Source organism: Chlorocebus sabaeus, chromosome 27 (genome assembly GCF_047675955.1).
Source record: "Chlorocebus sabaeus isolate Y175 chromosome 27, mChlSab1.0.hap1, whole genome shotgun sequence".
In the NCBI taxonomy this organism is placed as follows: Eukaryota; Metazoa; Chordata; class Mammalia; order Primates; family Cercopithecidae; genus Chlorocebus; species Chlorocebus sabaeus.
Window position 1 is genome coordinate 41,439,418 of NC_132930.1, and position 26,345 is coordinate 41,465,762.

At 37.2% G+C, this 26,345-nt stretch overlaps 1 protein-coding gene and 1 pseudogene across 3 annotated transcripts in view; one reads left to right on the forward strand and one right to left on the reverse strand.

The window, feature by feature from the left end:
• The window catches only part of STX18 (syntaxin 18), a 124,511-nt gene that overhangs the window by 76,160 nt on the left and 22,006 nt on the right, over positions 1-26,345 (reverse strand). The window lies entirely within an intron of this gene.
• LOC103246382 (small ribosomal subunit protein eS7-like) lies at positions 12,254-13,479 on the forward strand (annotated as a pseudogene).

Consider the following 26,345-nt stretch of genomic DNA (forward strand, 5'->3'; position numbering starts at 1 on the left):
GCTTCACTCACAAGGGAATGTATTTAGCATTCATTTCTGATGACTACATTACAGAGCATATTCCATATTTCACTGAATCTCCACAAGACTCCTCTAATATTCTCACTTCTCCCATTTTATAGGTAAGAACAGTGTGGCTCAGATATGTTAGACTTGCTATTTAATCCTAGATCTATCTTATTAACTATCCATGTTCTTCCCCTGATGCAAAAATAACAATATATTGAATCACATGCTGAGGAATTAACAATCAAGCACCAGTTATGTGTAAAATGTTGTGCACAGGTTACATACAGGTGGCAAGCATCTTCCTATCTCCATGGTGCCTGTCTTACAGCGCTAAACCAAAAAGCTGTGTGGCCTTAATTGCACAAGGTCATTAGGAGCCCCACATGTGCCAAGAAATTAAGGCAAGAAGAGATTACAAAGGTCTAGAAAACAGAGACAGAGTAACTTTTAACCTGAAAGCAGAAGAGGGAAGATCTGAGTGGTCTCATGTAGGGCCCTGTAGAAGTTATTTATCCCTTCCCCACCCTGCTCCATCAGGCCCCCAGATGATTCTAATGTACAATCAGGGTTGAGAGCCACTGATGCAGGAGCTACAGGAAAGTGGCTGAGCATGGACTTTGGAATCAGACTGCCTGGACCTAACACAGGCTGATATTCATGAACTATACAGCATTCCAAACTTACTTAACCTGCCATTGCCTCAGTTTCCTCACTTGTAAAATGGGAAAGATAATAGTACATGCCTCAGAGTGTGTGTGAGGATGAAATGCAAAGGGCCTAGAAAAGTGCCTGGCATATGTAAGTACTAGGCTAATATTGGAAGACCTCAAATGTCTAGTGAAGGAATTCTGTAAGCCAACAATGTTAAAATGTTCTCTTACAAATGATGGAGACACAAGATGGCAGCTTTCTTCTTTCTTTTCTCTTCCCTTCTCTTCTCTCTCTCTCTCTCTCTCTCTCTCTCTTTCTTTTTGAGACAAGGTCTTGCTCCATCACACATGCTGCTGTGCTGTGACATGATCACACCTCAACACAGCCTCAAACTTCTAGGCTCAAGCAACCCATCCGCCTCAGCCTCCCAAGTAGCTGGGACTACGGGCACGCGTGTCTGCCTAATTTTTTTTTTGGAGAGACAAGGTCTTGCTATGTTGCCCATGCTGGTTTCAAACTCCTGGCCTCTGGAGATCCTCCTGCCTTGGCTTGCTTTCTTTTATATTTAAATTGTATACTTAAATGCAAAAAAAAAAAAAAAAAAAAGATAATCTTATATTAGTCCATCTCCAGCACCTCCCCCAGACCAAATTTTTAAACAGGAAAATAACCTAATAAAATTCATTTTTAGGCAAATGAATTTTGTTGAGTAAACTCAAGTTTTTAATCCTAGTGCAAAGAAATCGAACAAGTTAAAATGCAAAATAGAATAGCAGAGCAGTGGTACTATCTGTCCATATTCCCATTACAAGCTCTAAAAATTATTTATGTTTCAAATACTGGGAAGGTGAATAAGAACATCTATGATTATCAGATAATGCAATTTTTTAATCCTATAGTTGAACTATATTTCCTCAAATAATGTACCTTCATTAAGACATGTTTACATTTTCCATATACACTTTCAAAAACGAGATTTCTCTCTTTCTATAAATTCTTTACATTTCCAAGAGAAAGGTAAAGCAAATAATATAAGATCCTCCATTTAAAAATGAAGAAACTGAGTGTCCGAGGGACTTGCCAAGGCTGCCAATAAGCGAGATGAACACTGATTTCTTAAATAGCAACGCCAGTGGTGAGGTAAGGGAGAGGCCTAGGCAGCAGGATGAACTGGCACCCAAAAATCGCTGAGGCTCTCACAACCTGATAATCCCCCATCTCCAAACACAGTCCAGTGAGATCCTGTGTCTTGGTTATGTGAACAGCCTCACAGCTGATCACTGTCTCCTGCTGAACCACTCCAGCCAACCTGCTATCAAGTCCTCCAGCTTCTACATCTTTAAGGGCTCCTAAATTCACTTCCTTTCACTCACCCCATCAGCTTTACTCTTGGATTCCTCACTTGTGGCCCTGTCTTTGCAGTCTCTACCCTTTCTAATGCAACATCCACTCTCCCACACCACCCACTGAGCTTACCCAAGCCTTTCTGCTAAGGAGGAAAAGTTTAGGCCTAACATATTTGTGCTATTTTATAATCAGGAGCTTCTGCATGTCATTCTTAAGCCTTGGATGGTGCCGCCCAATCCAACCATGGGTAGAAAGGCTGACATCTTCTCTCTAATCCTTTCTATGCTAAACAGCTATCTCACCATGAGTCTGGGGAAGAAACTACTACCAGTCATGTTACACTATGGTGTCATGCAGGAGACTAAAATTCTGTAAGCCTTAAGCACTTAGGATGCAAAAAAGAACAGATGCCTGAAATAACTAGATGATATGCATGGGAAGCAGCGACTCACATACCTGTCGAAGGAGGTGGGGAGAACTCCTGCATAAGGCCAGGACAAACTAGCCTGCATCTAAAGAAGACTTAAGTAGAGTGCCTAGACAATGTCAGGGTGGGCGTCTTCATGTTTTACGTGAAACAAACCCCACAAAGCCAGCGTTTCAAACAGAGCAGTTTGTGAGTATGATGGCTCCAAATCTAGGCCCTGGATTGGCTGTACTGGCCCACGGTGGACACTGTCCAGGATCCTCTCTCCGGCCCCAGGGCCAGGGGCGCGGGGAAGACAAGATGACTCCCACACTCCCCAGTACAAGAAGGTCTCCTTCGTATGGGGTCAGGATAGCTCGACCTCCAATTTACTCTCAGAAGTACAGGATGAATTCCCAGGATTACTGGACAATATGCCAAGGAGGAGCACAGACTTCCGTTTTCTAAAATGCTTATAATGCACCATCATGGCAGAAAAACCAGGGGGAGAAATGTTGTACTTAATCATCACTGACTGATCAGGCCCTGGAACTAGAACATGTTACTTTATTACAACGTGTGATTAAAACTGAAAACAGCAATGAATAACTAAACGTCTATTCACTCACTCAAAATCACTTATGTAACACTATGCACCAGAGTTTTATACTGTCCTACAGACATTAACTCATTTAATCCTCATTAATGACCTAATAAGGTTGTCATTATTTTATACACGAGAAAACTGATTATCCCGATTTTACACAGGAGAAAACTGAGGCCCATAAAGGTTAAGTACATTGCTCAATGTCCCTCAGCTAGTACACAGTAGAAATGGATTAAAACCCAGTTAATCTGTCTCTAGAATCTTCGCACCTAACTCCTGTCCATACTGCCTACCATGTTATCACTGCCCTAAACACAAATAAGATCTGCCGATAAAAAAATTGTTCGCCAATCCTCAGAATCATGTTGTCCTATTTTCCTGAGATGTATCAACTGTATTTAGAATGAAATTTATCTTGTTCCTGCAGAGGTAAACTAACATCAACTTTACCTTCCAAGACATAAGAATGTAAGGAGATAATATGCCTCTGTCCAGAGAGAATGTATTCATAGGTGTTTCTATCTAAGGTCTATGGTCTGTCAAAGAAAGGGATGATTACCAATTCATGTAAATGAGCAATGTTGTGTTTTCCTACGTACTAAAATTAGTCACGTAAGACTTTAATAACTATATTAATTAGGAAATTCAAACCTAGTCATCCTTTTCTAGATAAGGGGAATTCTTGTTCCACAGAAACTCAGTGCATGCTGTTTTTCATAAAGAAAAACTTACAACTCATGTATGTATGTCTTCCCTAAAATTGAAAGCTTTTTTCCTTTTAGATTTTTTTTTTTTTTTTTTCCTGAAGGGAGGCACTCCCAGCAAAAAGAAGCAAGTAGATTTGCAGTGACTTTTCTTCGCAAAATAGTACTGGATAATAAGATCAATGATGATAATAAACCGCCCAAAATAATATTACCGCCAAGATATCAGAAAGGTGTCCCTATTAGACTTGCTACATCTTAAAACACTAAATTAGAACACAGTAACACTTGTGGTTTTTGTTTGTTTTGTATCTTCAATCCTCAGCCCAAAGACTGGCACTAATAGGTACTCCATTAATATTTACTGAATAAGTAAATAAAAATAAGCACCTGTGTTTGGACTATCTATATCATTGGTCCAATCCAAAATCAAAGACTTCATAATCTCTCCAAGGAGAACAGTTTTGTGATACTAATTTACTGGTGTACAAACACTATTGTCAGAGCAAAACCATCAGCTAACACAAAATAGGAAATCAGGACATTTAAGGAGCATAATCAAAGGTTATATTAATGTAAGCATAAATCAAATAGCAAAGCAGTTTAAGTTTTAAGAAAAAGATCTAGGTTTTTTTATTCAATAAAAAGAGAAAGAAAGATGTAGACAACAAAAGAAACTAAACACTAGGAAGAATACAGAATTTCTATCTCTGAAGGTCTTTAAGAATAAATAAGACATCACCTATTTCATAGAATTTAGGGTTATTTTTGCAAGAAGACAAAGTTCACGTAGATAGCATATACTAGCTCTACAATTCCTTGGTTATGGCATATGAAACAAAATATACAACTAAGCCAAATCGGCAAATGAAGAAGCTGAAAGTGCCACTTCTTAGGAGAGGAATAACAATTCGAGGCTATCATGAATTTACGTAAGACAAACATTTCAAAAATTTATCCTAGTGCCTAACAAACTTTCCTTAAAAGATCTTTTCTTTCAAATTAAAAACAGTAGCTTTATTAATGCACAACCCATTTCAAATTTGAAACACAACTCTAAACCATACCTTGTGGAATGGAAAGCCATAATTGTAATGTGGAATGAGACCAACTGAAATCAATATCAGAAATGTGAAGTAAGTAAATACTTTTTTTCCTGGGGGTAGTATAAAACGTATGAAATTACAGTAGTAAGAAGTTATTAATTTGAAATTATAAAGTGGAATGGAGGACTTCAAAATATTCAAAGATTTTTCAAAGAATTCTGAAAGCAAAGAAAACCATACTGTGCTCTGGAAAAACTTACCTTTTAGAAAAACAGCATTTCATTTGCACAGCTGCTTGCCCATGTTGTACTGCAAAGAAACAGCAATATGGATCCAACCAAGCCTAGCACTGATTAAAGCTGCATTTTTGGATTCACAGGTATTCACTGATTGGCTTCTACACAAACATTCATTATTCAATAGTTAATCCAACTTAATCATTAAACCCGAACCAGGTGAGAACAGGAACTGTCAAGTTGCTTATACAATAGAACATTCTGTCAAGGAGATTTATGAAAATTTCAACAATCCCTGGGCAAAAAAATCACTAGTAGCAGAATGTTATCTTCAAGTCAGAGGAACTAACTAGTAGGCACTCCGAACTGCTTGCTAAATGAAAGAATAAAGGAATGTTCGTTCAGTGGGGGGAAATGGCTTTTCAAATCGACTTTTTTTTTTTTTTATTTCAAATAAAATGACTGCTGTTTAAAACAGTTATTTGTGGATTTGACCCAACTGCTCATGTTCCAAATGGGTCACTGTCCCCAACCACTGGGATCCTCACCATGGGGGCAGAGGTGAGGCAGCTGTGTGTGACTATACCAGCACAGGCATCAGGGACTACGTGGCTATGATCCTATCTTCAATGGGATTTTCAGAGTTTTCTATCACTTGGTGTCACAAAAAAATTTAGCTCTTCAATTATGTTTAAAATTTCTTTTCTCCAACCTTATTTTCTGCTTATAGTGGAGAGTTTATGAGATATGCAAAATACAAGGAGGAAAATAAAATCAGTCCATAATAACATCACCTAGAAAGAAACTCTTTCATCACTGTAATATATTCTTTTCCATTTTATGCACATAACTTGACCCTGTGTGGCCATGGGTTCCACATCAAGATCCGTGGATTCAACCAATCACGGATGGAAAATATTTTTTAAAAAGGATGGTTGCACCTGTACTGAACATGTGTAGATTTTTTTCTTGTTACTATTCTCTAACCAAAACAGCATAACAACTATTCATGAAGTACATACATTGTATTGGGTTTTATAAGTAATCCAGAGAAATAAACAGGAGGATGTCTGTAGGTTATACACAAATACTACACCTTTTTATCAGCGACCTGAGCATCCACAGAGTTTGGTGTCCACAGGCAGCCCTGACACCAATCCCCTGAGGATGCCAAGGGATGACCGTATGGCCCTCATATAAGCAAACCATATGACATGTAATTTCTATATTCTACTTACTTTACTCAACACCGTAATGAGTACATCCCCTTGTAGTTACAAATTCTTCTAAAAAATTACCTTTAATGGCTACATAACATTTCATTGTTTAAATTTACCATAATTTGGCCAGGTGCAGTGGCTCACACCTGTAATCCCAGCACTTTGGGAGGCCAAGGCGGGTGGATCACCTGAGGTCAGGAGTTCAAGACCAGGCTGACCAACATGGTGACACCCTATCTCTACTAAAAAACACAAAAATTAGCCGGGCATGGTGGTGGGCGCCTGTACCCTCAGCTACTTGGGAGGCTGAAGCAGGACAACTGCTGGAACCCAGGAGACAGAGGTAGCAGTGAGCCGAGATGGCATCATTGCACTCCAGCCCAGGCCAACAACAGCAAGACTCTGTCTCAAAAAAAATAAAAACAAATAAAAATTTTACCATAATTTAACAGTTTCTCTGTTAAAGGCCTATGTTGGACACCTAGTTTGTTTGTTTCTTCTAATTTTTTATAAGGACAAACTCTGCTGTAATGAACATCTTTTTGCCAAACTATACCAGAGTATTTTTATACACTGAACCTGTGTCTGATTTTGTCATTCCTTAACATAACAGCTTTAAAAAGGAGTTACAAAGTTAAAAGTTAGGAGCATTTCTGAAAACAGCCACATTTTTGCTACATGGTTTCTCATTCTGTTTGCCTCACAGTACCCCCCCGCCAGCCTCGGAGGCAGGCAGGCCACACTCTGGGACCATTGCTGCCAACTCCCTTTCACTGTCTGTCAGAATGACTGCATTTTAAAACAGTGAACAACATGATTATTCCAACACAATTAACCCCAATTATTTCACTCGTTAGTAATTATTAATATCTTCTCTACACGAGGGAAAATAAGACCTCAGTTTCCTCATCTGGAAAATCAGGGGAGTCACACTACATGACCTCTCAGGCTGTTTTGCGTTCTAACATTCTATGATTCTTATCTTTTGCTGTGGAGACGCTGAGTTTAGGTTCACAAGACACTAACAGAAGAATATAATGTAACCTATTCACTTAAAGCTGTTCAGCTGTTATTTAATCTTGCTTCTCTGGAAGCAGTTCATGAACAATAATTCTGCAAATTGGAAATACTTAAATACAATTGTCATGCTGTTTTATAAAAAGAAAGATAACATTTACTTCTGGTATTTTAATACATAACCCAGTTTTTGATTCTCAATTCAGGCTCCATAAAACTAGATTGCACAGCTGGAAATTCTGATTCAAACTTGTAACTTCACAGAAAACCAGATGCTATATTAAAGATAAGGTTTCCTAGAGAAGTATAGCATTTTAAAAGGCAACTGAAAATCTGTATTAGATTTTCTCAGAAAAACAGAAACCTCCAGGATACTCCTAAGCATTAAGAACCTGCACATTATCGGAAAGATGAAGCTGCCAATCTGCAGTTAATATGTCTAAACAGCATAGAACATACTCATTTGACGTACACACAAAGACCTCTATTAGGTGTAATATACCTAAAAGTATCTGCCAGATACCTCGAAAGCACTATAGGGCAAAGGGAAACAAATGACAGCACTATTTTTTTAATCTTGTGAAAATTACATTAGTATAAAATGTACCAAAAACACCCTAACATTGTTTTAGTAAAGAATTTGAGTGGAGCCTTACTACTTGAAAAACAGTAAAAAATAAGTAAAACAATGCAATTGGGAAAACAGAGAAAAAGAATTTAGGGAAATTGGCAGTGTTACTAAGTTAGCAAGAAGCTAGGAGTCAATAAAAACTTTACTTGTAAAAGAATATTTCTGTTCTTGAAAATTAACTTCATGGCATAAAAGACTACTCAAGGATAAAACTTTCCCTTTTATATCTTTTCAAATGAAACTGAAAAGGTTCACAGGTTTGGAGTCAAATTATACATAAAAAGTTTTTCCCAGTATTCAATATCAGTGAAAAAAAAATTTATTGAGTTATTACTAGATGCCTTGAGGTGAGGAAATTGCATTGAAGAAAAAAAAAAAATACACAGCTCTTTGTCCTGTTGTAGCTTTCAGCAGCAGTCCACACAGTGGAGGGATGGGGATCCCTGGAAGTGGAGGCTGAATTGCTAAGGTGCGTGGGGCACATGTAATTTTAAGGGAACTGATGTTTAGATCCCCAACCTTCATCTGTCTTCTTCCTACGCAGCTCTGCATGAGAACTTGCCATAACCCACATTTCATTGGCTCTACTTTCCCACATGCCCGATGCAATCTCCTTTTCCTACTTCAGAACACAAACACAGAGTTCTCACCAAACCCGCCCCCACTATGCTGCACCGTCCCGGATATAAAAACCTCAAACATAACGACGCTCAGAAATCCTGGGGAAGCTGAGAAACGTGAATGACTCTAATGACTGGACAACAGAGTCTCTCACAAGTCAAGGGCTCCCAATTTTTTTCCATCTAACAAAATTAATAGAGAATCTAACTGAGTTGTCATCTGACAGGTCACTAAAAAAAGTTAATGCAGTTTTGGCATGTAATTCAGAGGAAGTTCCAAGAAATGAGTGGAGTGGCAGTGCCCTAACAAAAGCTCCCTTCTTATCTCCTTGTTTACATAAACGAGGGTTCTCAGCTCTTACGTCTCTAAGAAATGAAAGCTAAGAATGAAATTGATATTAAACCTTGTCAGATTCTTTAAAAAAGTGATATTCGTCTACTTGCACACAACCTAGGTAGCAAAAACTAAACCCATGCATCACCTTGAGAGGCTCTACTGATAAAATAGTGTATTTTTACTGTTGTCGTTTAATCCACATACACTAGTAATCATTACAAAGGTAACTCAACATGGAACAACACAACATACAACACTTAGAGACTTTCAGTCATCATTGGAAATTTTTTTAAAAATTAAATTTCAATTTGCATATCTATTTATGTGGCACAAAAATATGATAAAATGATCAAGAAAAGATTTCTGGGTGACAGGAGCACCAAAATCTCAGAAATCACCACTAAAGAACTTATCCATGTAACCAAAAACAACCTGTTCCCCAAAAATTACTTTAATAAAAATTTAAAAAACATTTCTAAGCATAAACTGGGATAGGACATTATGTGGGGAAAATGAAATGGAAATGTGAGTTCAAGAAGAAAAAGGTTGTAAAACTGATGATTGTAAAGGTTTTTTAAGAATTTTTTTTCAACAAATGATGGTGGATATCAAATATGGTATTCAGATTCCATGAGATATATTTAAAAGAGGGGAACTTTTTAGTTCTGCTTAAAATGTCAAGTTTTATAGTGCACTGAAAATTATATCCTTTGCAATTATTTAAACTTACAATGAAGAATTATAGATGTCAGATTGATAGATACATATGAGAGGTTACTCAGTTTTTTTTCAAAATTCTTTTAGGGGACACATGAATAAAAATGTGTAAAAGTCACTGACTTACACATCTAGTAGGGAGAAAAACACTAAACAAATATTTACAAGTAAAATTCTATGAAGCAAAAACATAAGCATACCATGAGAGCTCTCTGAAACAGAAGAACAGCATATGTAAGGCTGTGAGGTGGAGGAGAACATGAAATGTTCAACAAATCAAGCTGGATCATGCCATGCTTTCTAATCTATGGTAGATATTATTTTTTTTTTTTTTCTAAAGAGATGCCTGGAAGGAAATGTTGTAATCTGGAAAATGATCTACTCAGATCTACTTCTTATATATTTATTATTTCTCAGAAAAAAAAATCTGTTGCTTATCAGTGAAAACAGCACATTCATTCATTCATTCATTCATCCATTAAATATTAACTGAATATCTGTTTTGTGCCAGACTCTATGAGGCACTCAGGATACAGGAATACCCAGACAATAAAGCTCTGATACCACTCGAAACTCAGCAAGAAGTATTTACTTTCAGAGAAGGAAAAGTGAAGTTAAATGGGAGACGAAGAGAAAATATTTGCAAATTATACACATGACAAAGGACTTGTTGTTCAGAATGTACAAAGTACTCTCAAACTCAAAACTAAGAAAACAAAAAACTAAACTAAAATTGAGCAAAAGACTTGAACAGACACTTCACTAAAGAAGGCAAAGGGGCACATGAAAGATGTTTGGCCTCATTAGCTATTAGAGAAATGCTAATTAACAATGATGTGTCACTACACACCTATTAAAATAGCTGAAATAAAAAATACTAACAATACCAAGTGCTGGTGAGAATGTGGAATAACTAGAATTCTCATACATTGTTGGTGGGAGCACAAAATTGTACAGCCACATTAGAAAATAAGCAGCAGTTAAAAAAAATAGTAGACTTATTGAGCTCCAATTCACATAGCAAACAATTCATCCATGTAAATTGTGCAATTTCATGGTTTTTAGTATATTCGAAAGTTGTGCAATTATATCTCCCCAATTCGTTTTAGAAAATTTTCATCACCCCCAAAATCCCATACCCATTAGTGGTCACTCCCCATTTCCCCCAACATCCGCAATTCTGGGCAACCGATTTACTTTCTGACTCTATGGATTTGCCTCTTCTGGACATTTCATATACAGTGATTCCTTCACTTATGGTGGGGTTATGTCCCAATAAATCCATCATAAATTGAAAATATGGGAAGTCAAAAATGCATTTAATACACCTAACAAACATCACAGTTTAGCCTTGCCTACCTTAAGTGTGCTCAGTACACTTATTGAAGTATTTACCTACAGTTGGACAAAGTCATATTCAAAGAATGCTGGCAACACAGTACACTGTAAAGTATGGGTTGTTTACTCTCATAATTGCATGGTTGACTGAGAGCTGCTGAGGAGCATCAAAAGGGAGTGACATACTGCACATCACTAGCCTGGGAAAAAATCAAAATCCAAAACTCGAAGTATGGGCTGGGTGCAGTGGTTCATGCCTGTAATTCCAGCACTCTGACAGGCCAAGGCAGGCGAATCACTTGAGGTCAGGTGTTCGATACCAGCCTGGTTAACATGGCGAAACCCCATCTCTGCTTAAAAAAAAAAAAATCAGCCAGGCGTGGTGGTGCACATCTGTAATCCCAGCTACTCAGGAGGCTAAGGCATGACAATCGCTTGAACCTGGGAGGTGGAGGTTGCAGTGAGCTGACATCAAGCACTGCACTCCAGCCTGGGTGACAGAGACTCTGTCTCAAAAAACAAAAACAAAAAATCAAGTATGGTTTCTACTGAATGCTTATCACTTTTACAGCACTGTGAAAGTTGAAAAATCATGTCCTGAACCTTAGTAAGTTAGAGACTATGTGTAAATGGAATTATGCAATAGGTGGCCCTTGGTTCCTGTTTTTTTTTTTTTTTTAAATTTAGCATATTTTCAAGGTTTATCCATATTGTAGCAGGTATCAGTACTTCATTTTTTATTGCCGAATAATATTCCATTGTATGGATATACATTTTATTTATCCATTCACTAGTTGATGAACACTCAGATTGTTTTCACTATTTGATTATTATGAATGATGCTGCTATGAACATTTGGGTAAGGCAGTTTCTTATACCATTAAACATATACTCACCTAGGAATCTTACCCCTAGGTATTTGCCCTAGAGAAATGAAAATGTATGCTCATGCAAAAATCTGCACACAAACATTTGTAGCAGTTCTATTCATAATTGCCAAAAACTAGATACAACCCAAATGTCCTTCAACAGGTGATAGATAATTGTAGTACCTCCATATAACGGATAGTACTTAGCAATAAAGAAGGAACTATTGATACACACACATTTAGAATCAACCTTAAAGGCATTATGCTGACTAAAAGAAGTCAGTTTCGAAGGGTACATATGATCCCATTTATATGATGTTATTGAAAAGACAAAATTATAGCAATGGAGAACAGTTTGTGGGTTCAGGGGAGTGGCGGTGACTACAAAATGACAGCATGGGAGTTTCTGAAGGGAGATGGAACTGTTCTGCATCCTAATTGTGAAATGGTTATACAAAACACACATACACACAAAGGGAGAGAGTACAGAACCCCCAGTGGATGCCTGAAACCAAGGATAGCATTGAACTCTATAGATATGATGTTTTTTCTATACATACATACCTATGATAAAGTTTAATTTACAAATTAGGTACAGTTAGAGAATAAATGCAATAATAATAAAATAGAAGAATTCTCGCAAGTTACATGAATGTGGTCTCTTTCTCTCCAAGTATCTTATTGTACTATAATCACCTTTCTTTTTGTGATGAACTGAGAGGATAAAATTCAAACCACAGTTGACCACGAGTAACTGAAACTGTGGAAAATTAAACTATGGATAAGGTTGGGGATGGGACTATTGTACATAAAATGCTAAAATTCAAAGAACTGTATTAGCAAAAAGGTCAAGCTTACTGTATGTTAATCTACAAATAACACTTAAATTTTTAAAAAGCAGCTCTTCCTAAGCCTGTGCTCAGCAAGGAGAAGGCCATGTTCTCTTGGAGCACCAAGATCGTGAAGCCCAGTGGCGAGAAGCCAGATGAGTTCCAAAGAATGCTGGCAACACAGTACACTGTGTTGCTTGCGATGTGCAGTATGACACTCCCTCTTGATGCTCGGCAGCAGCTCTCAGTCAGCCATGCAATGAGGGTAAACAACCCATACTTTACAGTGTACTGTTAAGAGTCCGGCATCTCCCAGGCTCTTCTGGAGCTCGAAATGAACTCGGACCTCAAGGCTCAGCTCACGGAGCTGAATATTATGGCAAGGAAATTGAAGTTGGTGGTGGTCAGAAAGCTATCATAATCTTTGTTCCCATTCCTCAACTGAAATCGTTTCAGAAAATCCAAGTCCGGCTAGTATGCGAGCTGGAGAAAAAGTTCAGTGGAAAGCATACTGTCTTTATCACTCAGAGGAGAATTCTGCCTAAGCCAATTCGAAAAAGCCACACAAAAAATAAGCAAAAGCATCCCAGGAGCGTTCTCTTGACAGCGTGCATGACGCAATCCTTGAGGACTTGATCTTCCCAAGTGAAATTGTGGGCAAGAGAATCCACGTGAAACTGGATGGCAGCCAGCTCAAAAAGGTTCATTTGGACAAAGCCCAGCAGAACGTGGAACACAGGTTGAAACTTTTTCTGGTGTCTCTAAGAAGCTCACAGGCAAGGATGTTAATTTTGAATCCCCAGAGTTTCAGTTGTAAACAAAAAGGACTAAATAAAATATATTCACAGTTAAAAAAAAAAAAAAAAAAGAGTTACAAAGCGGCAGCTAGCTAGAAAAATATACAAGTCTCCTAGTCCCTTATGTTCTAGCCTGGAAAGGAAGCATTCCATATTTACTGCATGCTTACCACTGATTGGTCACCATGCCACAGAGGCAACCTCAGAACAAATGACCTTGGCTATCCTAACACAAAAGTAAAAGGCATTCTGAGTCCAAATATAGGATGTTTTTAACTTCAATACTAGCTAGCTTTCTATCACTGCTCAGGAGAATTATTAATCACCACTAAATAAAATGCATCATGGCTGACACTCCCCCTAGTGCACAGGACACTGAAGTGCCCATGTGAAAAGCACCTGCTTTTAGGACTTCAACTTAGGGCTCATATCTGAAACCACCGTTATTTTGTTTTTGTTTTTTGTCTGTTCATGGTGTCTTAAGTATGTCATATGTGGACCTCACCATATCCCCCAGTTTTGCTTCTCTAGAATACAACAACCTATCTCTGAACTGTCACTTCTTGCCTCCCATTTATGGCACATATCCTGTATTTCACTTGACAGCATCCCAAAAGTTCGGTGGAAATCTTGTGTTTTTTTGTGTTGCACAAAGATTATATAAAAAATATATATATGAAGTTTGTTACTTGGAGACCAGGAGTGCCAGATTCTAAAATGTCAGGATTATTTTGAAGTTAACAAGAAGGAACTGCTGTGTAACAACAACAAAATTTTTTTTCTTCAACTTTTATTTTAAGTTCTGGGGTACATGCGCAGGATGTGCAGGTCTGTTATATAGGTAAACGTGTGCCGTGGTGGTTTGCTGCACAGATCATCCCATCACCTAGGAGTTAAGCCCAGTATCCATTAGCTATTCTTCCTGATGCTCTCCCTCCCACCAGTCCCCACTTAGACGGTCCCCAGTGAGTGTTGCTCCCCCAACACGTGTCCATGTGTTCTCATCATTCAGCTCCCACTTACAAATGAGAACAGGCAATGTTTGGTTTTCTGTTCTTGTGTCAGTTTGCTGAGAATAATGGCTTCCAACTCCATCCATGTCCCTGCAAAGGACATGACCGTGTTCCTTTTTATGGTTGCATAGTATTCCATGGTGTATATGTACCACATTTTCCTTATCTAGTCTATCACTGATGGGCATTTAGGTTGATTCCACGTCTTTGCTATTGTGAATAGTGCTGCAATGAATGTATGCACGCATGTATCTTTATAACAGAATGATTTATATTTCTTTGGGTAGATACCCACTAATGGGATCGCTGCGTCAAATGGTATTTCTGCCTCTAGTTCTTTGAGGATTGCCACACCATCTTCCACAATGGTTGAACTAATTTACACTCCCACCAACAGTGTAAAAGTGTTTCTATTTCTTCACAACCTCACCAACATCTGTTGTTTTTTGGTTTTTTAGTAATCACCATTCTAACTGGCATGAGATGGTATCTCACTGTGGTTTTGATTTGCATTTCTCTAATGATCAGTGATGTTGAGCTTTTTTTCATATGTTTGTTGGCTGCATGTATATCTTCTTTTGAGAAGTGTCTGTTCATGTCCTTTGCCCATTTTTTAAAGGGTTTTTTTTTTCTTATAAATTTGTTTAAGTTCCTTGTGGACTCCGGATATTAGACCCTTGTCAGATGGATAGATTACGAAAATTTTCACCCATTCTGTAGGTTGTCTTGTAACAAAAATTTAACTTGGAATCAAAAGACCCTTATTTAAATGATCATGGGTTTTGGTTATAATCCAGCCATATTTTAGACAAATAATAAACAATAAGTACAACCAATATGTTAAAATCAGTAGTAAGTGTGTTAACAAAGTATGGTAAGTGGTGATAAGTGTTACAGGACAAAAAGCAAAAGTAAAGTAAGGTAAGGGAAATCTAGGAAGCATGTAGGGAAAAAGTGAATTCTAATTTTCAACAGGGTGGTCAGGATGAACTTACTGAAAAGATGACATACAAAAAAATGTTTGGAGGAGAAGTAAAAGTTATGCAGACAGGTATCTCCAGATAAATACTTGGGGAAAAACATTCCAAGTAGAGGAAACAATAAGTACAAAGGCCCTAAGACAGCTGTGTATCAAGCATGTGTGATGAACAGCAAGGAGATTGTCTATTAGATCCTCAGGTAACAGAAATAATGTCAGGTAGGAAGACATCTATAGATGTTTCTAAGTGTAGGGTTTCAAAGAGGTCTGACCTGGAAATATAAATCTGGGAGTTACTAGACTACAGAGAATATTTAGAGCTAGGGGACTGCAGGAAATCACCACGCATCATTTTATGAGCATTTTATAATGGGTGCCTACTATGTGTCAACTGTGTGTCAAAGAGAGAGACAGAAAGAGAAACTCAGCTTCACAAAATACTCTGCTAGTTTAACTTAATTTAACCAAAGCAATGGAGGAAGGCAGAGGAAGAGAAACACAGATCAACCCCAGTCAGTTTTTTTTAAAAAAAAATTAAAGAAAGTTAAGAAAAACAGATTGTGTGTAAAATATAAGTAATCTTAAATCTGGGTCTTAATCTAGGTAATTAACTTGCAGGCACCTGCTAAATGTCTCAGATCCTCTTTGTCAAGTCATTCACTAACATTATTTTCATCAATCTGTCCATCAAGAAATCCATGACATGCAATTATTAGAAAGTCAGGAAACAACAGATGCTGGAGAGGCTGTGGAGAAACAGGAACATTTTTACACTGCTGGTGGGAGTGTAAATTAGTTCAACCACTGTGGGATACAGTGTGGAGATTCCTCAAGGATCTAGAACCAGAAATACCATTTGACCCAGCAATCCCATTACTGGGTGTATACCCAAAGGGTTATAAATTATTCTACAATAAAGACACATGCACATGTATGTTTATTGCGGCACTATTTACAATAGCAAAGACATGGAACCAACCCAAATGCCCATCAATGATAAACTGGATAAAGCAAATGTGGCATATATACACCATGGAATACTACGCAGACATAAAAAAGAATGAGATCATGTCCTTTGCAGGGACATGGAAGAAACTGGAAGCCATTATCCTCAGCAAACTAACATAGAAACAGAAAACCAAACACCACAGGTTCTCACTCATAAGTGGGAGTTGAACAAGGAGAACACATGGACACAGGGAGGGGAACAACACACACTGGAGCCTGTTGTGAGGTGGGGGACAAGCGGGAGGGAGAATATCAGGACAAATACCTAATGCATGCAGGGCTTAAAACCTATATGACGGGTTGATAGGTGCAGCAAACCACCGTGGCACATGTAGACCTACATAACAAACCTGCACATTCTGCACATGTATCCTAGAACTTAAAGTAAAATTTAAAAAATTTAAAAAAAGAAATCCATGCCATGGCTTGAACGCGGGTTGGAAGATGAATCAAAGGTACAATGCATTCTGACAGTTTCAAAGAGGAATGTAGCTTGTCCAGACTATGCTAATGTGGACCCTCACAGTTCCTTGTGCCAGCAATACTTTATCACGGACTTCATATGACAGCTATGTTTTGTTCTATGAAACTGAATGTTTGATTTTTTATCATAATCATTCCTAAAAATAGTGATTTCATCTCTAATATATGAGTTGAATATTAATCATAAAAGAAATCTTAGGGAGGACAGCATAATTTTGATGCAATTCTAGTAGCAATTCCTGAATAGCCTTTGCTTCAATAGTTTGGAATATGTATTGTTTAGGTACCCAAGGCAGGCTAGAAATATCTATTTGAATCTATATGGTAGGGGGATCAATAGTCCTTCTAAACCTGGGTGATGGGATATTTGTATACTAGCGCAGCTACACTGAAAAATCTTAAATATGGGACCAAAAATATGTACAATCACCAAACAACACTCATGATTTGTGTGTGTGTGTGTGTGTGTGTGTGTGTGCGGGCCCCTAGGTTAAGGTCCTCTTATACATAAACTAATTCTAGTTAGCTTTCCAAAGCAGGAGAGAAGATTTGAAAAATACTAAGATAATACATGAAGGATGGGTTAAAGTTCAGGTTTTATCAACCTAAGCCCTATTGACATTTTGGGCTGGATAATTCTTTGTTTGGGGGTGGAGGCGGGGATGTCTGTGGGAGAACTGTACATTGCAGAATATTTAGCAGCATCCCTGGCCTCTTTCTGCTAGATGCCAGTAGCAGCCCCCTACGTGTAATAACCAAAAATGTCTCCAGATATTGGCAAATATCCCCTAGAAGCAAAATTGCAAGAGCCACTAGTTTAAATGATCAAAAGATGGGAAGGGCAAGGATATTGCTAGCCTCTGAAACAACTAAACCAGATATTTAAAACTCCTCTAGAACTCTCTTAACTCCTACTTGTTTTGTCTGCATTTTAGCCTTAATTTTCTCATTGCAGCTTAGCAATGAAAACTGGCCACCAACAGCTCCTGAGCTTTGTTTGCTGAAATCCAGGCCTCTGGACTAAGAATAATTCTTTTTTCTAATTCAACTTTAAAAAACCTTAGGAAAGGATTCTGATTGGCCTGATTTGAGTCTGGTTGCTACCTCTGGTCTGTGACCTAGAGGGTAGAAGATATTATGGAAACACAGCAGCTTGTACTGAAACCACTTGATTGAAGCCAGAGGGGGGATCAGTTCCCAAGAAGAAGGAAGGTACTATTGTTGACAGAAGGGTGGTTTCGGGACCAAGGATAGGTATCTGCCACAATCATCTACTGTTGATTAACCAGCACACCATAGAGCAAACAGCCAGGACATTAACAGTCCTTTATAATACTGAACTAGATTTGCTTTTCTGCATTTGAGGCACGTTTGTGAGTCAGTACTCTGGGAAGCATGAGTTGGTAAGTAGGTAAGCAGATTACACAATATCTAAGCTTGAAGGTTTTTTCACCAACGTATCTTAAAGTGACTTTCTGGATGACACATTTAAGTAATCCACAGATGAAAACTGGGAATATTGTTACTAAATATTGCTCAAAGTTAGACATGGCAAAAAGCTGGCAGTTGGTATGCTTTGTGGGCTATTAATAAAATATACTTTTAACATGTGACTCTGCCTCAATCAATAGAAGACCATAATTGACCAACCATTGCTCAATTTGTGGGCTGACAGAAAACCAACTGTTTGTCTTGAAACTCCAACTGGGTTCGAAAATAAAATCCAGGAATATAATAATAATATACATATCAAACGGACATAAGGGCATTCAATTTAGAATTTAAAGAAGGAAGCAGTCTAAGTTGAAAAATTTTAAGACTTCCCAAAGAATGAGAGGAGACAGACATAGGAAATCCTTCCCTGATTGTCTCTTTAGGAAATCTCAGAAATCTGGTTCTATGTTAAGTAAAGAAGTACCTGTACTTTGAGAGTGGAGATTCAGATAGAGGATGGGCTCCTGTCTGGCCTGGATCTCAAATCTCAGCTTTGCCTAAGCAAGCCAGGGCTCATGGGGTTTCCCATTCATCTGGGATCTTCCAGTAGAAGTAAGACTCAAGCGCCTGATTACAGTTTTATCCCAGAAGCAGCACCACTTTATCCGGCCAGGAGCCAATCTTAATCAAACTACAGAGAAAAAGGTTTGAAGAAGAAAAGGAAAGTGTGGAGGATTTCAACCAACAGAGTTAGACTGCTTCGTGGAAGTCATCTTATGGTCATGGCTCTCACTGCTCTGTTCCTGGATCTTATGGTTGCTTTTAAGGGCCACATTCCCTGGTGAGCAACATAAAGGTATAGCGATATTTTCAAAGGTCATAAGTAGATTATTTAAATGTGACACATTGAAAATCTCTAAAATCAAGTTAGTAAAAATCACACTGCTACATCTTAAACAGATACCTGACAAAACAGCATGGCTGATGAAATTTTTAATGCTGAGTCAAAACCACCCCAGCACTCCATATTGACAACAAAGCCAGAGGTCTGGGATATCTCCTTGCTAATGTGGTAATGAATTGCCAGTTGACTATGATCAGGCAATCACAAACTTCTGTTTTTTTCTTATAAAGACCGATGTTCCATCACTGCTTTTATAAATGGTGTGATTTCTTCCCCTTTAAACCTGAGGGTAGGGGTGTGATAAAGACACTGAAGACCTCAGTGGGGGTAAGGACATGCAATTACGTTAAGAGTCAGTATTGGAGAAAGAACTGTTGAGAGGGCACCTTCCACTGCAGGTGAGAATCCAGCCTAAAGGAGATGTGATCATTAACCACACACTTCAAAATCCACATGGCCAGGACTTGTATATTACGGCTTCACTGTATCAAGCGGCACCTTGAAAGTAGTAAGTATTCAATACTGTTTACTGACTCTTTCTGAAGGCTTCTTTATGAATCATGAAGAAAAAGATATACGTAGATACATGAATCAGAAAAATGTTTCTCAGTCTTCTCACTGCAGATGGAGAAAGCAGCTGCATAAAAATTGCTGTAAGTAAAGCTATCAACTTCTTTTTTTTTTTTTTTTTTTTTTTTGAGACGGAGTCTCGCTCTGTCGCCCAGGCTGGAGTGCAGTGGCGCAATCTCGGCTCACTGCAAGCTCCGCCTCCCAGGTTCACGCCATTCTCCTACCTCAGCCTCCCGAGTAGCTGGGACTACAGGCGCCCGCCACTGCGCCCGGCTAATTTTTTTTCTATTTTTTAGTAGAGACGGGGTTTCACCATGGTCTCGATCTCCTGACCTTGTGATCCGCCCGCCTCGGCCTCCCAAAGTGCTGGGATTACAGGCGTGAGCCACCGCGCCCGGCAGCTATCAACTTCTTAAGCACAGCAACAGATAGTGCAGCTTCCATGGAAAATGGAGACTTCACGAATAAAATTCATTCTATCATTGGTCTCATTAAAAAAATTTAAAGTGAGAAATTTTAAAAAGTTCTATTGTTCAATTATTTGGTTATGGCAAAAAAGAGAGTTATATGTTACTTAGATGTGATTTCTACTAACTTTTAAAAATCCTTCACTCCTACCTTTCAATACTAAGATCTCAAATGGATGATCCACTCTCTCCTCATTTGGTTAACAAGGATCAAGTGCCTGTCACAAGTCAGGCACTGTGTTTTAAGCAGTAACACAATGGGATAGGATAACATCCATCTAGTCTTTGATCTGAAGGAGCTTACAATCCAGTGGAAGTGGCATAAACAGGTTAATCAACGAATCAACGAATATAAAATCCAAACCACTAAAGGGAGTACCCATACATTAGGTAATGAAAGCAGGAACTAGGAGGGGGCTCTGGTCTGTGGGAAAAAAAAAAAAAAGAGAAAGACTAGAGAATGCTTTCTTTGGATCAGATAAGGGGGTATATGAAAGAGGATCCAAAGGGTCTCTCAAGTTCCCAGATAGGAAGACTAATCTTTTGCCTTCTCTATGAAGATCCGAAGAAGCACACAATGGAGGCCAATTAAAACAATAGTTCCATAAACTATTGTTTGGAATATAGTTTGGAAAGAGGGAAGGAAATCATATTATCCAAGTGTTTGCAAGTAAACGTCTCAAGAAAACATTCAACATAAGGTACATGTAATCCTCTTTAAGTTTCACTTTCTCCATATAATTCTCAGAAAGTACATTCATGCAACCAAATAAAACCGCTTCTCTCCCCAGTGACAAAGTCCTTAAAAGTTCCAAAGGATAGTGAGACCTAAAAGAATAAAACTTATTAATATGACATACTAGGAAAGGTTGTAAAATTTCTAGAAAAATTCATGGCCTAATATGCAATGATTACTTCTAATAATACCTCAAAACATTTGTTTCCAGTGCTAATTGTAATGTGAATAACTGCGAATACTAAATAATGGAAAAAAAGAGCTTTGACTACCACATAAGCAGTTCTAAAAATTGTGGTCATCTTTTGTTTACCTTGTGTTTTAAGAAAAACTTGAACAGCCAAGGTTCCCGGATAAAATTTAAATACTTTGAACTGGCTGTGGTGGTTCATGGTAATTAATTCTTACTCAAAGACTCATCAGATCATAAATTGACTTTATTAAGAGAAATTATTTGAAATAGACTTTGAATACTATACACTGTCTCTTATACTGGATACCAGTCTGATTAGTAAATGAAATAAAAATGTGTACCCAGAAAAAACTATAAGACATTTGATAAAAGAGAGACAGATGTGCTTTAGCAGTCTACACATATTTTTGGAGACATTAAGTGTACAAAGCAACTGGAAATTACATATAGTTTTCTAAATTTAAGAAGAAAATAAATTATTTTTTCCTAGCACATAAAAAAGAGTTATAGTCAGCAGCAACATTTTAAAGGCTACTTAAAAAAAATACTACTCACTGGTAAAATCCCTTCCCCCACCCCATGCAGTCTTTTCTCCAGTGCAAATTATTGATTTGCAGACAAGAATAAGTATTCCGAAAACAGCATCTGATTACAGCATAAGCTATAGCTGATACAAAACCTTTTGTGATGAGAAAAGGCAGTTTCTCAAATCTAAGAAGGTAAAACACCAAGTAGCAAAAATGAATCCTTTAAGAACTATCAAACCAAACAAAAAATAAAATTAGATATAAATTCAAGTTTTAGACTGTGGTCAATTGAGGTCTAGACAAAACCCTATGTTTGTTCACTGCCTAGTCTCCAGTCTGCTCCAAGTTTGAAAAGGTAATTGAACACAGTCTATAATTACTGGATTAGACACAGATGGGCTCTGTACATTTCAGGGGGAAAAAAGCACTGTTTTGATTCATTTTATGATTGCCTGTAAGGTCAGACTTTTCAAAATGTACTTTCATCTGTTAAATGGTTTCTCAAATTCCCTGGGGTATATCTTCAATAACTGTGATGTTTTAAGCAATTTGGGTCTATCAGATCCTGTCTTTGAATATAACTAGCTGCCCATTTTCTAGTATTATAAATGTGCATGTAGGTTAATTGCTACATCTCTTACATATTTTCTGAAGTTGCAGTTTTGGAGGAAAAAATTGAAAAATTATGCCTCTTTTCCAACAGGAATTGGCCATATTGATGATTTTCACATAAGAAAAAAATCTTTAGCTATATACAAAGTCCATGAAAAATATTTTCTAGCTGACTCAAGTGAAAAACAGAAACAAGGAAACATCAACATTCTGCATTTAAGTTGTAAGCAAAGTAATCTTAGATAGATACTTGCAACTGAATAATTTATAAAACAATGCACTCTTAACTAATGTGCTACGCATTTTTATTTAATAACTATAAATAAATAGGAAACATTTTGTCTGTGCTAACATTTAAACGATTTTCCAATTTTTAAAAAAAGAAAAACTCTAAACATAACATTCTGCATCACTTGCAGTAATAATGATGTTATTATATAGCAATATATTATAAATTCATAGTGAAAAATAGTATCTAACTTGGAGAATTCAGTATTTGGTCCCTTCGGTGTAGTGCCTATCTTATTTCCAAACATCCCATATTAAAACGATTTATGCAACAGCACTGACAATACACAAAATTTGTATGAACATTTGTGGCATACTCAGTAGCACTGGTTACAATGCCACAGTCTTCTTTGCTTAGTATACTTTATCACAGAAAGTTGGTTCTAAGGCTGAGATTTGGTCACACGAACTCCCGACTGTATCAATCAAACAATCCTTTGGAAAACAGCTATAGAATTCCCAGGGCTGTTCCGAACCAGCGGTACTGGGGCTCATCAGTACATTCTTCCCCTTATTCCCACCGACATCATGACATCAGGTGCTTCTGTTTTTTCAAAATCTCCCTTGCAATTATAGCTTCATTTTCTATTCCCAAAATTTACTTCAGTTAGCTACTGTGATACTAAATAGAAACACCCCAACATGAGAAAAATAATAGGAAGACAGTGTAGAATAAAGAATAATCCCCAAAAGTTTGTATATTTTAGGAAGTTGGTTTTTTGTTGGTGGTGTGTTTTCACACAGAAGGAAAAGGGGAATTTACAGTCACATAATTAAAACCTAAGTTGACATTCTTCATAAAGTCACACATGTATGCAGAAAGCTTTATAATTAAAACAAAAAGATTTATAACCATGTTCAAGAAAATCTAGCAATTTTACTAACACTCTTTACAAAATGCATAAACGTGATTTACTTATAACCTCTTCTTGTCATAAAATCAAGAGTTTCTAAACCACACAGATAATCCTGTGTTTTTAAAAACCACTAATTTCAAAAGAAGATAATATTTTACAGAGACAAATGTTCATTTCACTACCTACATGAATATAGCAATCACCATTCTTTATAAGTGTTTTTTAGTTTTTATTTTTTTTGAGACAGTCTCGTTCTGCTGCCCAGGCTGGAGTGTAGGCATGGTCTCGGCTCACTGCAACCTCCGCCTCCTGGGTTCAAGCAATTTTCCTGCCTCAGCTTCCCAAGTAGCTGGGATTATAGGCGCCTGCCACCATGCCTGGCTAATTTTTGTATTTTTAGTAGAGACGAAGTTTCACTATGTTGGCCAGGCTGGTCTCAAACTCCTGACCTTGTGATCTGCCTGCCTTGGCCTCCCAAAGCACTGGGATTACAGGCATGGGCCACCACACCTGGCCTATAAGTGTTCTTATAAAATGCTGCAAATATAATGATCTCGCATGTGCTAAGGAAGTGGCTTTAAAACTTAAATATATTATAAATGTGTTACATCTTTATGCAAAATGAACAACTGCCCCAATTTATATTTCAGATATATATGAATTTTCTTATAACGGTTTGTTAAACGTAAGACATACCTATATTAAGTGACTTAAAGCACAGAGAACCGTGTAAATGCTGTAGAAAATTATTAACAATTTCCATCCTTACTCTCCTTAGGGCTCATGCACAAAGCCAAGATAATATCAGAATAAGGCATTTGTATAGAAAACTATGACAGAACTTTGGCCTTGTTATTGTGCTGTTTAATTCTTTCTTCGAAAGGGTGTATATAAACTGAGTGCAACAAGCCAATCTAAATGGTAAAACTCCCAAGGAAGAAAATTTCTCTAAGTAAATTTATTTGTGAATTTAAATGTGAGTTTCACAGGACTGGTTACCAAAAATTGTGCCTTAATGTAGATGATAAACACATCACTACTTAAGAAAACATAAGGGTTTAAAAAAAAAAAAGATATACAAGCTATAAATTAACTCCTTCCTTCCTCTCTCCTTTCCTTTCTTCCTTAATTTCTTTAATTTCATTTCCAGTCACAGAAAACATATCTTACAAGATTATAAAATAATGAATTTGATATTATCTGCATCAACACCACCCAGTTCTAGCCCAGCTCTAGCTCACAACGGTTTACTTATACACACGTGTACGTTATTTTATGACATTAGCGCTCCAAATAAATTGGGAGCTTAAAATCATAAAACTGACTATAAGAAACAAAAGAAAGCCTGGAAAGATTTCTTCTTAGCCTGTCTCAAAAAAGGTCTTTCCCTTTTAAAACAATTTACATGATGTTTTATGGTCCTTTTAGAAGAGAATTATAGTAAATGGCACTCCAAGTGGGTTGTGTGAACCCACAAACCACTCTTCATAAAAACTGCTATAATTTTCTAGGACAGAGACAATAAAATATCATACATAAGCCAATGCAAAATCACGGTGTGACCACAGTAACAAACACATTATTTTCTTGAAAATTAAGCATGATAAAGCTGACAAAAAGATGACAAAGAGAAAAATCCTGACAGTTTACTCAATATACTTAACACACAAGCATTTACAGAATTTTCCTCCATTCCCTAAGTGACTTGAAATACAGGTGCTAATCTAGGACTCAAGTTTTTATACGTAGGTCATCTATTTTTAATAAGAGATTAAGAAAATTATTAACTTCATCTGTAGCTCAAGGAACACTTTAAATAACCTAATCAATCTATCTAAAGCTGCTAACATTTTTGTTTCTAGTCAAATGTTAAGCTTTATGGAAAGTCCTAATGAAATTTTCAGGTGATGTATTTCCCATTTCAGACCACTAGGGACCAATAGGTGCCATCCACTCCTGAGTCAGTAACTGAATAGTTAATAGAATTAACATGCTGCAAAAATAAGCATGTATTACCTTCTCCCTAATAGAACCAAATCATTAGCTGTAAAATAGCTGCGAAGAACTGAACGCTATATAGGCAAAAAAGAGAATGCTCAAATGAGATTTTAAAAGGATGAGTAGTTCAAATGGTGTAATTGTTGAATCATCATCTACTCTAGAAAACTTTCTACTTTCCCTTTCCCCATGGTAGAATTATTGAACAAGAAAACTGAAATACTAAAACCATGCTTTTCTAACTTAAAGGTGGACGAAACTGCAATACCACACTGATACAGAAAAATAAAGCCTGCCTAATACAATTCCCTGTAGCTGATCACAGCAGCTTATTGCTAAGTCAGGCATGATACTGAAATTAGGATTGGTAAGCCAAGCCAAAATATCTATAAAAGAATATCATTTATCTTATGATGCAGTAATAATAGTAAAACGAAACAGCATTTTCTACTTAAACCTGTTCATAATTACAAATTCCAGTTACAATGAACGATTTAAAATACTTGCAACATTCCTTCACAGTAAAACATTGGAAGAGAATTGAAGTGAAATAAACATGAATCCCAGAAACAAGTTAACTGGTACAAACCTTAACAGATACATTTTATTGCTTTTCTGATTCTTACAGTAAAATGGTTGCTTGTAACAAATTACGCTGAAATTAAACAGTATTTTTGCATATAGCTCAAATAACCCAACTCTTTCCCAATAGGGTGCTGTTAAGGAGCATCTCAAATTCCAGGAGAATATGGCAGTCATTTGATTAAATCTGTTAAGACGTCGTACATAGATATTTGGTCTCCTTCCTTCTACACACACAAAATATAGTAAGTGCAATTCTAAAACAGTGAGCTAGAGAACAAAAGTTGAAGACATGAAATGTGTGCTCATCAA